Below are 15,650 nucleotides of genomic sequence, written 5' to 3'. Positions count from 1 at the left end.
ATGGGTTTTGATTGGTTGTGGATCTGGCATGCCAACGACACGTCTGCCGTCAAATTCATTTTGTCAAAGTGTCTGTGACGTCACTGGCCAAATATCTATGATATATCTGATTTTATTTTGAAAAGAGAGAATAAAGTGCCATGTACAGTGTGAACGGAAACTGAGGTGGATTCGGTTTGGATCCAGATGTACTGCTATTAAAGAGTTTCATTATAAGAGTCTAAAGAGTGTCTGCTTATTATTTTAGATACCTCTGGGTGTCTAAATTACACGTTGAATTTACTTTACCTGAATTCACCCTATAAACTGATATTCTGGACCACATAAAATAATAACTCAGATTAATCATAATACGTAATCTGAAGTATATGAAACTAATCAATTACACACAAAAAAACTGGGTATCAAAATTTGTTATAATGTGATATTGTGACCTCTAGTGGTGAATGTGAGTACAATAAAATGATAATAAATGGTAATAAAAAATACTTTTAAAAAACGATATAAATATATATAATAATAGTAATATATAACACATCAGAAAATAGCTAATAAAACTCTTATAATTTGTGAAAGATGTTTTAAAAAAATAAATATTTTCCAATGAACACTAAAATTATCTAATTGAAATATTAATATGTAAAAGTTGTATAAATATAATAGTTACATATAATACCTAAAAGAGCTAGAAAAACTTGCTTATAATTTGTGAAAGAGTCTAAAGATAATAAAATATTTTCTAATGAATATGATGAACACAAATACTAGATAACCCTGTCCAATGCTTCGACACTAGATGAAGCACGAGCTCCAAACATCTCACATTTTGTTAGTGTCGAAATATGAACTAGACTCCTGTACTTTTATTGGACCGGGACTGTGTTGAAATGTGCTGTGTAATTCTGTAATGACATGCAGGTTTGAATCTGTTCATGTCTGACTGACTCAAGGACAGTTTAATCCTGCAGGAATGTTACACTGAAACTAGATGCCAGCGCCTGTGTCTCTGTCTGTCTCTCTGTCACTGTCTTTCAATTTGTTCTTGCTGAAAAACAGCTCACTACATCCTCTATACACAGCATAATATTAATAATAATATATTATTATTATTATTATTAAATTATATTTAACATAAAAACTTACATTATTTTTTATTACATTTATTAAAACTGCTCAACATCCTCAAATTGCATAATAATAATAATAATGCACATTATTATTAATAATAAATACTTTACACATGTAACAAAATAAATAATATGCATACTAAATAGAATAAATATTTATTTTAACAAATAATTAAATATAAAAACCAGTTATTCATTATCAGAATTATATCTAATTAGTTTTTATTATTTATATAATTATTTAAAAAACACTATTAATATTACTGAACCATTTGTTGCTTATAATGATCACAGGTGTAAAACACGGCTGATATGAGATCAGTTTTGTCCTGGATTTTTGGTTTAAACCAGGATTTGTAGTTGTTGAAGTTGGGTTCAGACCAGCAAACTCCTCTCCGGAGGTCTGATTGTTGCTGTGATCTTCATGATCTGGATTCCTGACGTGTCTGAGGATAATTCTGCATCCCAGCGGATCCGTTCCACCCTGAGCCACTCAAAAGAGCAGCTGAAATGGAAACGGGAGAGAGGATATTTATTAGTTTACATACACAGTAGCTGCTTCACAACATATATGAACTGACCAATCAGCAGGACCGCAACTATCTGCTGTATGATGTAAAACAGAGAGAACTGTATGCGGAAGTCATGTGTGTGATTGTGTGCAATAAAAAAAAAATATTTACATAATCATTTGCACTATGATAAGGTTTATTGCTTTTACTGCTGGGATACAGTAGGATATTCAAAATGTCACATTTGAATTGCATCACATGAGTACAGAGTTTTGTGGAAGAGAAATATCAAATTAATAATAAGCAAACCTCATATGAGCTAAAACTACGCCCTTGCAACCACATAGATACTCCCTGGCAACCACCCACAACACCCTGGCAACCATATACCAACTCCATGGCATCTATTCAGAATGTCCTAGTAACCACATAGCAACTCCCTGGAAACCATCCACAACACCATAGCAACCACAGCTAAATCCCTAGCAGCATATGGAAATTATTCAGAACATCTTAGTAAGCTCATAGCAACCCCTTAACAACCACCTGGAATACCCTGGAAACCACACAGCAACTCCCTGGCAACCACTAAGAATATCCTAGCATCCACATAGAAACTCCCTGGCAACCACCTTAAGTGAAGTGAAGTGACATACGGCCAAGTATAGTGGCCCATACTCGGAATTCGTGCTCTGCATTTAACCCATCCATAGTGCACACACACAGCAGTGAACACACACACACACCGTGAACACACACCCGGAGCAGTGGGCAGCCATTTATGCTGCGGCGCCCGGGGAGCAGTTGGGGGTTCGGTGCCTTGCTCAAGGGCACCTCAGTCGTGGTATTGAGGGTGGAGAGAGCGCTGGACATTCACTCCCCCCACCTACAATCCCTGCCGGCCCGAGACTCGAACCCGCAACCTTTGGATTACGAGTCTGACTCTCTAACCATTAGGCCACAACTTAACCACACTAGCAACCACATAGCAACTCTCCAGCACCCTAGAAACTCCCTGGAAACCAAAATAGCAACACCATGGTAACCACCTAGAACACTCTAGCAACCACATAGCAAACACCCTGGCAACATCCCATGACACCATAGAAACACCATGGCAACCACCATGGAAAACACTCTAGCAACCATACAGCAACATCCTAGCAACCACATAACAACTCCCTAACAACCACCTAGAATACAAATGTAACCACATAGAAACTCCCTGGTATCCACCTAGAGCACCCTAGCAACCACATAGCAACACCCTTGCAACCAATCATAACACCCTAGATTCACCCTAGCAACCACCTAGAACATCCAAGCAACCATATAGCGACATCCTAGCAACCACATAACTACTCTGTGCCCTAGCAACCTTCTAGAACACCCTAGCAACCATACAGCAACATCCTAGCAACCACATAGACACTCTGTGCCATAGCAACCAGCTATAACACCCTAGCAACCATATAGCAACACCCTTGCAAGCAAATAGCAACACTGTGCCCTAGCAAGCACATAGCAACTCCCCGGCAATCACCTAGAACACTCTTATAACCACATAGCAACTCGCTACCAACCACCTAGAAAACACAATTGCACTGACAAGCACTACTCACTTTTTTTCATAACATGTCATAGTCTTGTTGATCTGATTCCTGTAGTTCATATCTATATACAGTAGGTCAGATCTGATGATAAAATGCCAACATTCTGAATGCAGTACATGCATGTTTATGATATTTATCAGCTCTGTGTGTGAGTAAATACTGCATCTGTGCGAGGAGTGTCATTACCTCAAATCACTCTCATAAGCATTCTTCCAGCTCGCGCGATCAGATAAAGAGGTTTAAAGGGTCACTATGAAAACAAGACATGAAAACAGATTGAAACAGTTTGCATGGATCATCAAAGCTAAATATCCAGTAGCCAGCGGAAGGTTTGATGGATAACAGCACGGGTCACACAGGTTATGAGAATTAACTTTTTAAAAGATTGACCAAAGAATATGTGCGTGTGTGTGTGTGTGTGTATATATATATATATATATATATATATATATATATATAAATATATAATTTATTCATTTTAAATAATGCAAATAACAATGCAAATAAATAATGTTTTTTTGTGTCTTTCTTTTGCCTGGTAATGTGGAGGAAAAAGACAATGCTTGCTCTGTCCTCTACACTCATGTTTTGGATTCACTCCTCCATGAGCAGAAAATGTCACATAACCTTTGACCTTTTGACAAGGGACCTTTCATTTCTTTCTTCCAGCTTGCTTGCGAAGATACAAATGTTTCTTTTTCCTCTTTTTATATCTTATAAATATCCACTGTAATGTCGAAGCCCAAAAGTCGAGACAGAGAGGCCATAAAGCGAGAACACGGACACTCCTCTGTCCTCAGAGCTGCAGGATTAAAGCAAATCTAGGTTACAGTGGAACACGGATCCTCACATACTGAGGTTATGTAACACTATGACCACAGGTTAGCTTTTAAATGCAGGTTACATAAACACAATGACCCTACAGGTGCAATAACTTTACATAATTTACTCTATATTCTCAGTAAATCCATATATCTATATTTATTTATTAAGTGCATCTGTCATCATTCATGACTTACATAAACAGCTTCTGATAAGAAGGCAGCAGTTTATACACATTTAAGTTTATAATGAGGCGTTTCATAATTCATTTTGACACGTGTTTATAAAACGTCCCAGTTTGATAAGACAATATTCTCAGCGAAGGATGTTTTTGCAGATGATTACAGAGACTGGCTCGGTCTATGTCTTGAACCAATATGTAATTATGTAGTAAATCCTATCAATGTCAGTGCTAAAAAAAAAAAAAAAAAAACATTTAAACCAGATAAATAATTTTATTACAAGGCTGACTAAAATACTTCATCTTAATAAAATATCTATTTTTAAATATTTGTAAAATATTATTTTTCTGTCTGTGTATTAATGTATTTTTTAGAGCCACTTGCTGTAGATTTCACAGTTACACCAGTAGGTGGCAACAAGTGTATTAAAAGTTAATACGATAAATTGCATTCAAAATAAAAGTTTTTGTTTACATAATATATGTGTGTGTACTGTGTATATTTATTATGTATACATAAATACACACACATGCATGTATATATTTTAGAAAATATGTTTTTTTATTTATTAAATATATTTATATATGATATATTTTATAGGAATATAAATATATACATGCAAATACTTTTAATATTTTCAAAATATATGCTGTATGCGTGTCTTTATATATACATAATAAATATACACAGTGCACACACATATATTATGTAAACAAAGACTTTTATTTTGGATGTGATTAATCGCGATTAATCGTTTGACAGCACTTTTAACAAGTACTGAATCATTCACTCAACTTATTTGCGCTGATTTATTTATGAACAAAACAAGTGACAGCCATTAGGAACGAGTCATTGAATCATTCACTCTATTTATTATTTATTCACTCTATTTAACAATTTTCATAAACAACATAACAGATAGTTAAATATTACATTTTGTTCTAACATATGATGTTACATTGAGAAAACTTTTTCTCTTTTCTTTAATCTTTTCCTGTCTAGCTTGTACTTATTTGAACAATGTTGGAAACTTGTACTTCTGGTGCCTCTTTAAGATGAATCGCTTGATGTATAAAAGCATGCAAAAAATAAAAAAATGTAAATGTACATTGTATTCTTTAGTTACTTTCATAAAAAATTATGTTTTTCTTTTCATAAAAAACCCCATACAATCCTAAAATAATGAACAATTTTTAACATTTTAAATTCAAATAGGGTTATTTATCAAATTAAAATATAACAAAATAAAATATAACAAAAAATATAAAAAAGTTTGTAAGCATCTTACGCCTGTTGCACCTCTTTTGCTCTCTCTCACTCACACACACACACACACACACACACACACACACTCACTCACTCACTCACTCACTCACAATTGCTGAGAGCGAGAAACAGGTCGTGGCATCAGCTCTCACGAGCTCTTTAAGCTGTAAGCGTTTAACCCGAGCGCGGAGGAGCGGAGCCCTTGACGCCGCCTGGGTGAGTGTGTGTGTGTTCGGGATTCATTCGCTGCGTTTTCGGGGTTTGTCGATTGTTTTTCTTCGGTTTCTATGGACTCTGGTCTCGAGAGGTTTGAGGACTTTGAGCTGCACTTGTTCCTCCGCGTCTGGATCGTTTACAGCAGGTTTATTCCTCCTTTACACGACAATACACGTCAGTTTTACTCTCCACAGCTGTTTGAACGCGTTTAGTTAATGCTTTATTCGGTGTTACTTTATATTTGGTTCAGAAACAACCGAACAAAAGGGAAATGCTCGCTTGTTTTAAAGTACAAACGCTCATTGGCGACTCCGCTGTCTTCTCTTGTTCCTTTTAACTGTTTGCATAAGTTAATTCAAACACTGTTAACTTGGTTAACCTGTCTGGGTCGTACTGTTTGATTAGTTGTTGTTTTTTTTTATGTGAGTCTGGCATTTTAGGGTCATGTGGAGGTCTGCAGTCAAACTCGCATAAATTATCCCAGACTTTTCATCTGAACAACAAAAGAGTCTTCTAGTTCAAAATGAGACCATTTTTTTTCTTTGTGCATTTTCTGCCATTGCTAGTTGAGAAGTAGTCAGGTTGTTCAAACTTGGTCAAATCTATGTAAGCAATGCTTAAAGTATTTGGTGGCAACATGGTTATGAACCTACTGTATGAACATCAATATTTAGGTTAAAGTTTTTGTTGTTCTGTAGTTTCATTTAAATGTCATTTGACATGCATTGAGTAATTTGTAGCAAACATGCACACATTCTCTCATAAATGCATGTACAGTAGTCTAAAGATGTTGTTTAAAATAGAAAATATCAGTGCTTTAAATGTCAGCTAAATGCAGTATTTTCCAAAACAGTTCATGTATCTTGTTTAAACTGCATGAATCTTCCTCTTTTTTTTTTTTTCAACCTGTTCGTAGATACATAGAGAGAAACTCTTTCGTATCTCAGAGCAGGTGCCTGAAGCCTGTCTAAAATAGAAGCAGGTAAAAGTGGCTCGTAAGTGGAAGAATATAGCCTGACGTGAATTGTTGGCTGTCAGTAGAGGGTTATCATTAAACGCCTGTGTGTCCATGACCTCTTGACCCCTAATGCCTAAAATCTGACCCCTGAAATGACAGAATTTATTCTTTAAATTAGGACTACTTGGTATTTTGCTGTAAATTGTGTGAAAACTGAAAGGTTTTGTGAATTTGTTTGAAAAGAACATGATAGTGTTATTTAAAAAATAAATAAAAAATCACTATTATAGCATAATCACATTAAAAAAAGAAAATGTTACATTTCTTAAATGCATTTCCGATTATAATCAGCACTAGTCATTTTTGGCCTTAATTTATGTTGTCATAGACATTTACATTACTGATGAATTCCTTCATTTATTATTACAGTTGCAGCAAAGTAATGAAAAGTTTCAGGTAAATTTCCAAAAACTTTACAGGATTTTTTGGAAACTTTTGGAGATTTTTTCCAGACGTTCCCGAAATGTACTGCCCCTTTGCAGCCCTAATTATTATTAGTTGTAATAATAATAATTATTATGTTTTTAAATATTATTATTATTATTTGATTATTTATTTGTGATCTAAGTAAGAGAAAGGTTGGTTGAATAAAACTTTTATAAAATTTAAGGAGCAGAAGTCATTGTCATTATTTATTGGTAAGTTAACCAAATAAAAGTCAAATGTCAAAATGATAGATTGATGGATAGAAAAAAAATTCTTAGTAAACCTACTACATTTTACATTAATTAATTTACAACTGCATATTATGTGCATTTTCTGTATGCATGTAATCCTGATGACCTACAATATCGGATTGGATTATTTGGTAGACTGCTAGTTTAAGCATGCAAGTAATGAGGTCATGTGACAACAGTAGCATACTACTATTTGAAATGCCTGTATGCTGTTTCACATACTGTTTTTAAAACATAGAATGCAGTGCAGTAATCTAGCATTTTATTCTGTGCATAACCTTGATCTCGATATGTGCTGTAATAATTAGAGCAGATGCCATCACTCGCCTGCCCCCCCGATGGGTTCATTGGTGTTAAATTAGTCCCTTGGGGCATTTTTAATGAGGAAATGATCTTATGAATGGGTCATATAGCGTATTTTCTAGGGCTGTGCAATTAAATCGAATTCGATTATCATGTGCATCTCGTCAGTAAAGCCGGTTCAGTGATTGGCAGTAAATCGCCATCACCTGCTTTCAAATGGAGCAGGAATTACTACACAGGTCCGTAGTTCACCAACAAGCTAGGCAATACCGTGTTCATAATCGAAGGCGATTCGTCTGCAACTATGAACGTGATATTGCCTATCTTGTCGGTGAACTACGGCTCTGTGTAGTAATTCCTGCTCCATTTGAAAGCAGGTGATGGCGATTAACTACTAATCAAGAAACCGGTTTTACTGACTAGATGCGCATGATAATCGAATTTGATTAATTGCACAGCCCTAGTATGTTCTTCTAAACACGGTTCATGTCGATGCACAGCCTGACAATGACCTGCCTTCATGGTCCAACATGATAGAATCACGTAACCCAAATGAGCTGGCGCTGGGTCAGACAGGCACCCAATATCCCTGTGAACCAACCCCAGCGGCCCATCGATAAACACAACACAACCAGCCTTTCAGAACAAAACCACCAAGATTCAGACCTGTTTAACCACTTGTTTTCAATGATGAATTTCAATGATGAACTTTCATTATTGGGTTAACGGACCCAAATGTAGATCTGAATTTAAACTTCATTGGGACAGTTTCATCATTATTTAAGATAACAATTAAATTAGACCTATATCACCATACTTCCTCAGCTGATTCATTACATGAAGAATTGCAAACAATTTTTGTATTGCATGTTTTCTAAAATGTTGTCTAAATATGCAAATGAGTCATTATCTAGTTAAATATGCAGTAATATGCATATATTTAATGGTAGATAATCAAAATCTAATAATAGAAATCTGAACATTTTTATCACTCCATAAATCAGAAAATACCGTCAACAGCCAGAAAATAATGTTTTACTTATTTTACCAAATGATTAATGAACAAACCCTTCAGTAAAAGCCTTATACGGAATATAGATAGCTAGAAATAAAACTCGTAGCCTTAAAGATATAGCCTACTGAAATTGAAATCTACAGATGCAAATAGATAAAGTGCAAAAATAAACACTTTAAAGTGTATTTTGAATGTTCTTTCCACTAGAATTTCAAAACTGATCACTGCATGAAAAAACGAGGTTTGCTTTAAATCAATCAATGCAGCGATTGACCATCTTTCGACTTGAATTGAAGTGATAGCAGGGGTCTGTCATTAGTTTCGACCGCTTTCTGCATGCTAGTGAAATGCAATCTGACCAAAACCACATCGATGCCCTAACCGCTGTCCGACCCTGATTTAACGTTCCGTCCACATTGTGGATGCTGAAAAAGACCCGTACACTGGGTCTAATTTTCCTTTACTTCACAAAAGTGCCACTCTCGAGATTTGTGAGCTGAACACAGTCGTGCTTTGTGTCCCTCTGCCAGCATCCCTCCGTCTCCCAGATTAGTGCGGAGAGAAGGATATGGACAGATAGGAGGACGCCCTTATTCTGTTACCTTTCTGGAGAATAATTACCCCTCTAATCTGACCAAGGGCTAGTGTATGTTGCCCCCAACACCTGCACAGGTCTCAGAGCAGTCACAGTTTCTTCAGATAGCTGCTGTTTCTGGTTCTTTTCTAGAAAAGATACAGCAAGTAAGCAGTGCTTGGTAATCGATAACAGGGCTGAATAATAATGATGGCCTGAAGCCAGTGATAGCGTCACGGTTCAGCTGACAGGCCAGTGCTGTGTGTCACTTCTGCTTACCATGTTGGCCATGCACATGCGTTTTTATGCCTTACAAACTCAAAGCATTTTTATGTACTTTTGTCATTTTATTTATTTCAGTGTAGCCTAAATATATTTTCATTTCAGTTTTAGTCATTTTTTTGTAATAGTAAAAACTTATTTTATTTCAGTTTGCTGTCAAGGCAACATATCAAATTTTTATGTCAATATTTTTCTTATCTAATGTTTATATTTTATTTATTTCAAGTAGCATATTTTGCCATGTTTTTTTTCATATTTCAATGTAGCTTAAATTTATTTCTATTTCAGTTTGTCATTTTAATTTTTTATTTTATTTCAGCTTTATTTCAAGTAACAAAAATGATTTTTAATGGTGTTAGTTATCAATAACACACAGTGGTATTCTACAGTGAAAGTAGGCAAACAATCAGTAATGCTTTGCATTTTTTTACATTTATGAATTCATATGCCATCCATATGCATATCCATATAACAACTTTTCTGAAACCGTTTTTGTATCTAGATGACATAGGCCTAGTTAAGCTACAGTTGAATAATTAGCAGCTATTATTGCAAATATTGTATATTACTGTATACACACTTAGGTCAGTAAGTTTTTAAAATGTTTTTATGCTCACCAAGGCTGTATTTATTTGACCAAAAATACAGTAAAAACAGAAAAAATGTGAAATATTTTTACAATTTAAAATAACTATGTGAATATCTGTTAAAATGTCATTTATTGCTGTGATCAAAGATGAATTTTCAGCATCATTACTCCAGTCTTCAGTGTCCCATGATCCTTCAGAAATCATTCTAATATGCTGGTTTGCTGCTCAAGAAACATTTCTGATTATTATCAATGTTGGAAACAGTTGTGCTGCTTCATATTCTGTGGAAACTGACTTGTTTTCTTTAAAAGGCCTTAATGTAGGGTCATGTGTTGGTCAAATGGTCACTTTTCTCTGATGCTTTTGCTTCTTGCTGTTTTTTTTAATGCATTTTTCTCTCCTCGTTCTTCTCTTCTGTCATTTTTAGGCCCACACACGTCTTATTTTTCATTGACCCTTATCCTGTGGTTTCCATGTATTTCTTGGCATGTGAAGAAGCTCCTGGTAATTGGAGGTCAGAGGTGTGAATCTGCAGTCTGTGTAGTGGAATGCATTAGTAAAAAGCCCGAGAGATTTGACAAACCAGTCAGTTTGAACCACTCAGCCACTTTAGATGTTTTCTTTGAATGCAAAGCAGGCTGAATGTTTTGATTTGGTTGGTGAAAAAGCGTCTATGTGAGGTGATTGAAAAATAAGAGATCCATCAGCTAATCAGTCAGTTGATGGAATAATATGAAGACCTGCAGTGAGACCAGAAACATGTATATGGAAGTAAATAGGGTAAGTTTGGTTTTTAATGAGTGTCAGGTTGTGTTGGGTCACAGGATGAGACTCACGCTTGTGTGGGATAATAATTTTTAACCTCAGATTCCTAAAACTCATTCTCATTCCAGAGGTAATCGATTTATTGGCTGATGGGAAGGCCATTCTGGCTGTTTTGAAGCATCTCAAAGCACTCTTTGTTTCGGTTGCGTGCCATGAGTTATCGGACATGGGTGTTGTTTTTGACCAGATAAGACTAATGCCAGCAAATTCATTCTTGGGAAATGATCATGATTATTCCCTATTTGCATTTAGCGCTTCCAGGGAAACATCTTCTGGTCTTTGTGCGTTCTCAAAGGAATAGTTCAAACAAAAATTAACATTTGCTAAACATGTCTTCACCCTCGGGCCATCCGAGATGTGGATGAGTTTGTTTTTTCATCAGGTTTGTAGAAATGTTGCATTCCATCACTTGCTCAGCAATGGATCCTCTGCAGTGAATGGGTGCCGTCAGAATGAGAGTCCAAACAGCTGATAAAACATCACAATAATCCACATTTTACTTCAAACCGTTGCTTCTGTCTGCAATATGAATCCATCATGCATAATAATGTTTCCTCCAGTGAAAAGTAATCTCGTCTGAATCAGGAAAGAAATCTGCACTGATAAAACACTGTTTACAAGCCAAAACAGTTCTAAACAAATATCTGAGTGGATTTTGTTGTGAGATGGACTTTTACAATGGAAAAATCATTATTATGGACAAATTTATTTAGTTAGAAGCAATAGTTTGAAGTTCTAAATATCTTAATTTCCTACAAACATGCAGCTTTTGGCTTCATGAGATGTTAATTGCTGGACTGGAGAGGTGTGGATTATTGTGGTGTTTTTATCAGCTGTTTGGACTCTCATTCTGACGGCACCCATTCACTGCAGAGCATCCATTGGTGAGCAAGTGATGGAATGCTACATGTCTCCAAAACTGATGAAGAACATTTTAATAATCTAAAGAACCTTTTTCTACTATAAAAAAACCTTTTGTGTACGTTAAATGTTCTTCATGGAACCATTGATGCCAATAAAGGACCATTCATTTTATTAACGAGTTTATTAATGCCACTGTTTTCTGTGTTTAGGGAGATGAGCAGTAAAACAAGAATTTAGAGATGAAATACTTCTGAAGGGAGTGTTTGAAAAGAAACAGATCTGTAGAGGAAAGAGCGGTCCGCACCTTAAATGTGTTCTTGGGCCAGTGCAAAACATCTTGTGTCAGAGAGGCTGTTTTTTACACTTCTGTAGCATTTCTTTTTCTCCCTGAAGCTCGTCAAGGTCTCTTGCACCAAAACAGTCATAATTTAGTTTAACATGATCATTTTCAGCCTCACTTACCTTTTTACCTTGTGAGCAAGTGCGCACTATTCCAAACCACAGCTTTCATTTGCACTTACTTTTAGTCTATTATATTCAAATATGTCGAATAGTGATCATGCACAATACTTCAGAAGACATGGAATAAAACTTGTCAATAAAGTTGTAAATTAATGTTATTGGAGTACACTTTTCTATTTCTGGCTTTCTACTTCAAAATGTAATATTTCATTCAATGTACTTTCCATTTCTTGAATTACTTGCTAGCCAGTTCTGAATGAAAACATCCATCATATGATGTCAGAATTTGATAGAAAACTGGCAGGATCCGTATCTTTGCTTGTGTTTTATGAGAATCCTGTGACTTTGTCAGTTGGGGTGGTGATGAACGGTTAAACCACGTGTGATGCTGTTACCAGAAAGACGCATGGGAACCAATCACAAACGACAACTACTCTAGTACACTGACTCATGGTCATTCAGGCTGTTTAGGGCCCAGTGTGTTCTGAAGTGTTACATTGTATCATTATTCAGCATTCTAGAATGTTGAGTGCAACATTTTTAACCAAAACATTAATATCAACATGTTTATGCATATTTGCACTTGCAATAAAAACTGGATTTTTCTTGCTGTTTTGTAATGTTTGTTTGAAGAGTGTGCTAGACAGACTCTCACATTCACAACTCAAAGCTTCCCAGTCCATTCAGACACGCATCACATATCTGTACCTTTGCGGCTTTACACTCCTCAATTAAAATCTGTTGTCTGAGGGCATGCATGTATGCAGAACTGATGTAATTTCACTGGTACACCTCCCTTTAAAATCAAAACAAGGAGTCACAATCTGTATCCGTTCTTCCAGAACAGCGGTTTCCGAAAGAGAAGTTATTAATTCAGACCAAGCCAGCAAGTATGAGGAAAGACTAGCAAATTAAATTTGGTAAATGATTGGCGTGGAGACACAGTTAAACGAATATACATGCACATTTTCTTTTAGTGCAAAGACCGTTTCTTTCATAACGCCCTCAAATGATCTATTGTGAAATAACATGAACATTTTTATTGATTATTAAAAAGTCTCAATTTTTTTCAATCTAGGCATGTGCCATTATAGAAATTACAAAGAAATGGGAAGTATCACATTGAAATAAAATGACTGGAATAGTGTTTTATTTACAACTTTAGAAAATCAAGTGTAGATGAATTTTATAAAATCTGTATTATCAACTTGTTTTTAACATAATAAAAAATTTGGCTATGTATTATATTTAAAAGAATTCTGTATTATGTACAAACTTTTCATGCTTTAATTAAAACTGAGCTCAAAATTATTTAACATTTGATATTTTATATTCATTTTCTAATGTTATTTTCTATAACTTGCCATTGAAAACAAGTATACCGTTTGAACGGAGAGGACTAAAGTGCATTTATCTGCTTCAGATGTAAATAATTAAATAGTTTGATAATGATATTGTGCCTATGTAATCAAAACACCACTGAAATATCTATACTGTGAAATCTGAATTTTTCTCTTCTTTTTTGTGTATTTCCAGACTAATTTTAATTGCTAAATCCACACAGAACAGTTTGTGAGATCAGCTCAGGTTTTGCGTTCTGTTCAGGAGTCTGTGTTGTCGTCCCTTGTGTAGTGGTTAAATTTAGGATAGAAATGTGATAAGAGTGGATCAGCTTGAAATCAGAACTCTGCCCAGCCCTGGTTAGAGAGCCGACCGGTCCATCTCAATGCATTGAGGACACAACATGACCCTGTAAACAATAGAAACACAGCAAACACTGACCCAGCCCCCTCTGTGCTGCATGTGCATTGATTATATTCTGCTGTCAGCCGTCTCAAGTGTGCACGACGATGCACACACACACTCACGCACGCATGCATGAAAGCGCACCAGCTGATCTGCCGTTATTGTTTTGCACCTGTCACAGAGGCTTCAAACGGTGTGTGTATGTGAGTATGTTATTATCTGACATTCATATTTAATTGTTGCTTTAGCTGAGAGTGAACGTTGAGGTTAAACCGTCTTGATTTGAGAGCCGTTTCTGCACGACTGTGACGTTTGGCACATGCTTTTCTCAGAGAGAGGGAGAGAACGAGAGGGGAAGGAGGAGGTCTGAATATCTTCTCATTGCAGTTCAGACCTCCACAGCCAGACACAACCATCAACCTTTATGACACCCAGAAAATTGCAGATTTACTCTAAATTATACACACGTCTGGAAGCAAACAGACACATATGAGACCAGCAGACTCTGAAATGATTCTCACTTGTTTTTTTGCATCTTTGTGGATTTTGTGGTCGTCTTCTCTGAGGTTCAGAGCGTCTTTACCAGCACTTGGTAAGTTTAAGTAATGCCTTTTGTTTTTGGGGGGTGTTATTGGATGCATATTGTGAATTTATATAGACAGTAGATTAATTGAATGTTTGAAGGCATTTGGTGAGTTTAATGTTTCTTGCTTTTTTTTTTTTTTTTTTTAAATGTTATTGGAAGCATTTTGCTTATTTAACACATTGGCAACAAATTAGTTGAGAACTGGCACATTTTTGGGGTTCTTTTAGTTATTTCTTTTAAGGCATTTGGTAAGTTTAAGTAATGTTTTTTTGCGATGTTATTGGATGCATATTGAGAATTTAACGTATAGGCAGTAGATAAATTGCAGACTTGCACATTTTATAGATTCTGTTGGATGTTTGAAGGCATTTGAGTCTAAATGTTTCTTGGATGTTTTTGGATGCATTTTGCATATTTCAATAACAAGCAATAGATTAGTTGCACATTTTATAGGTTCTGTTGGTTGTTTGTTTGAAGACATTTGGTCAGTTTAAGTAATATTTCTTGTTTTTTGGATATTATATTATAATATATTGCATATTCCTAATTTTAATGACAATAGATTAGTTGAGCGTTCACATTTGACAGATTCTGTTAATTGCTTAAGTCTATGATTTAGATTTTTTTTTTAGTGTCTTGTTTTTTCAAGAAAAAAAGTGCTTTACATAATAGGAAGTGAAATAGTCATTAAAAAATAATAATCACAACAATAAAAACAAGGACATTAGCAACTGAAAAGCAAGCATCTGCAACATCCTAACATCAAGCAAACATTGCTCAAAAAACATGTGAAGTTCCAGTCTTGTATTGTCTGTAAAATCCTCCTGTCAGACTTAGTAGGATGTAGTTTATTGCTGCTGTGGCACGTATCCGTACATTTCCTACAGCTGTGATCAAATGCATAATTAAACCTCCACTGTAATCAGCATTTTTCTCCCTTCAGTTGAGAGTTTGTGTGTGAGGGCCGAGA

General features: G+C 35.5%; 1 protein-coding gene across 5 annotated transcripts in view; it reads left to right on the top strand.

The window, feature by feature from the left end:
* Positions 1-5,623: 5,623 nt before the first annotated feature.
* Positions 5,624-15,650, top strand: part of LOC306862554 (semaphorin-4D-like) — a 55,543-nt gene continuing 45,516 nt past the window's right edge. For 4 of the 5 annotated variants that reach the window (XR_013783580.1, XM_079405426.1, XM_079405428.1 and 1 more), the window contains exon 1: positions 5,624-5,738. The gene's annotated coding sequence lies outside the window, so the exon portion shown is untranslated. Of the gene's footprint in view, positions 5,884-15,650 lie in introns of all 5 variants that reach the window. The other variant, XM_079405427.1, reaches the window with a different exon arrangement.

The sequence above is a fragment of the Barbus barbus genome (genome assembly GCF_936440315.1).
Source record: "Barbus barbus genome assembly, chromosome: 43".
Lineage (NCBI taxonomy): Eukaryota > Metazoa > Chordata > Actinopteri > Cypriniformes > Cyprinidae > Barbus > Barbus barbus.
The sequence above is the reverse complement of the archived record's forward strand: the minus strand, read 5'-3'. Positions and strand labels throughout refer to the sequence as shown.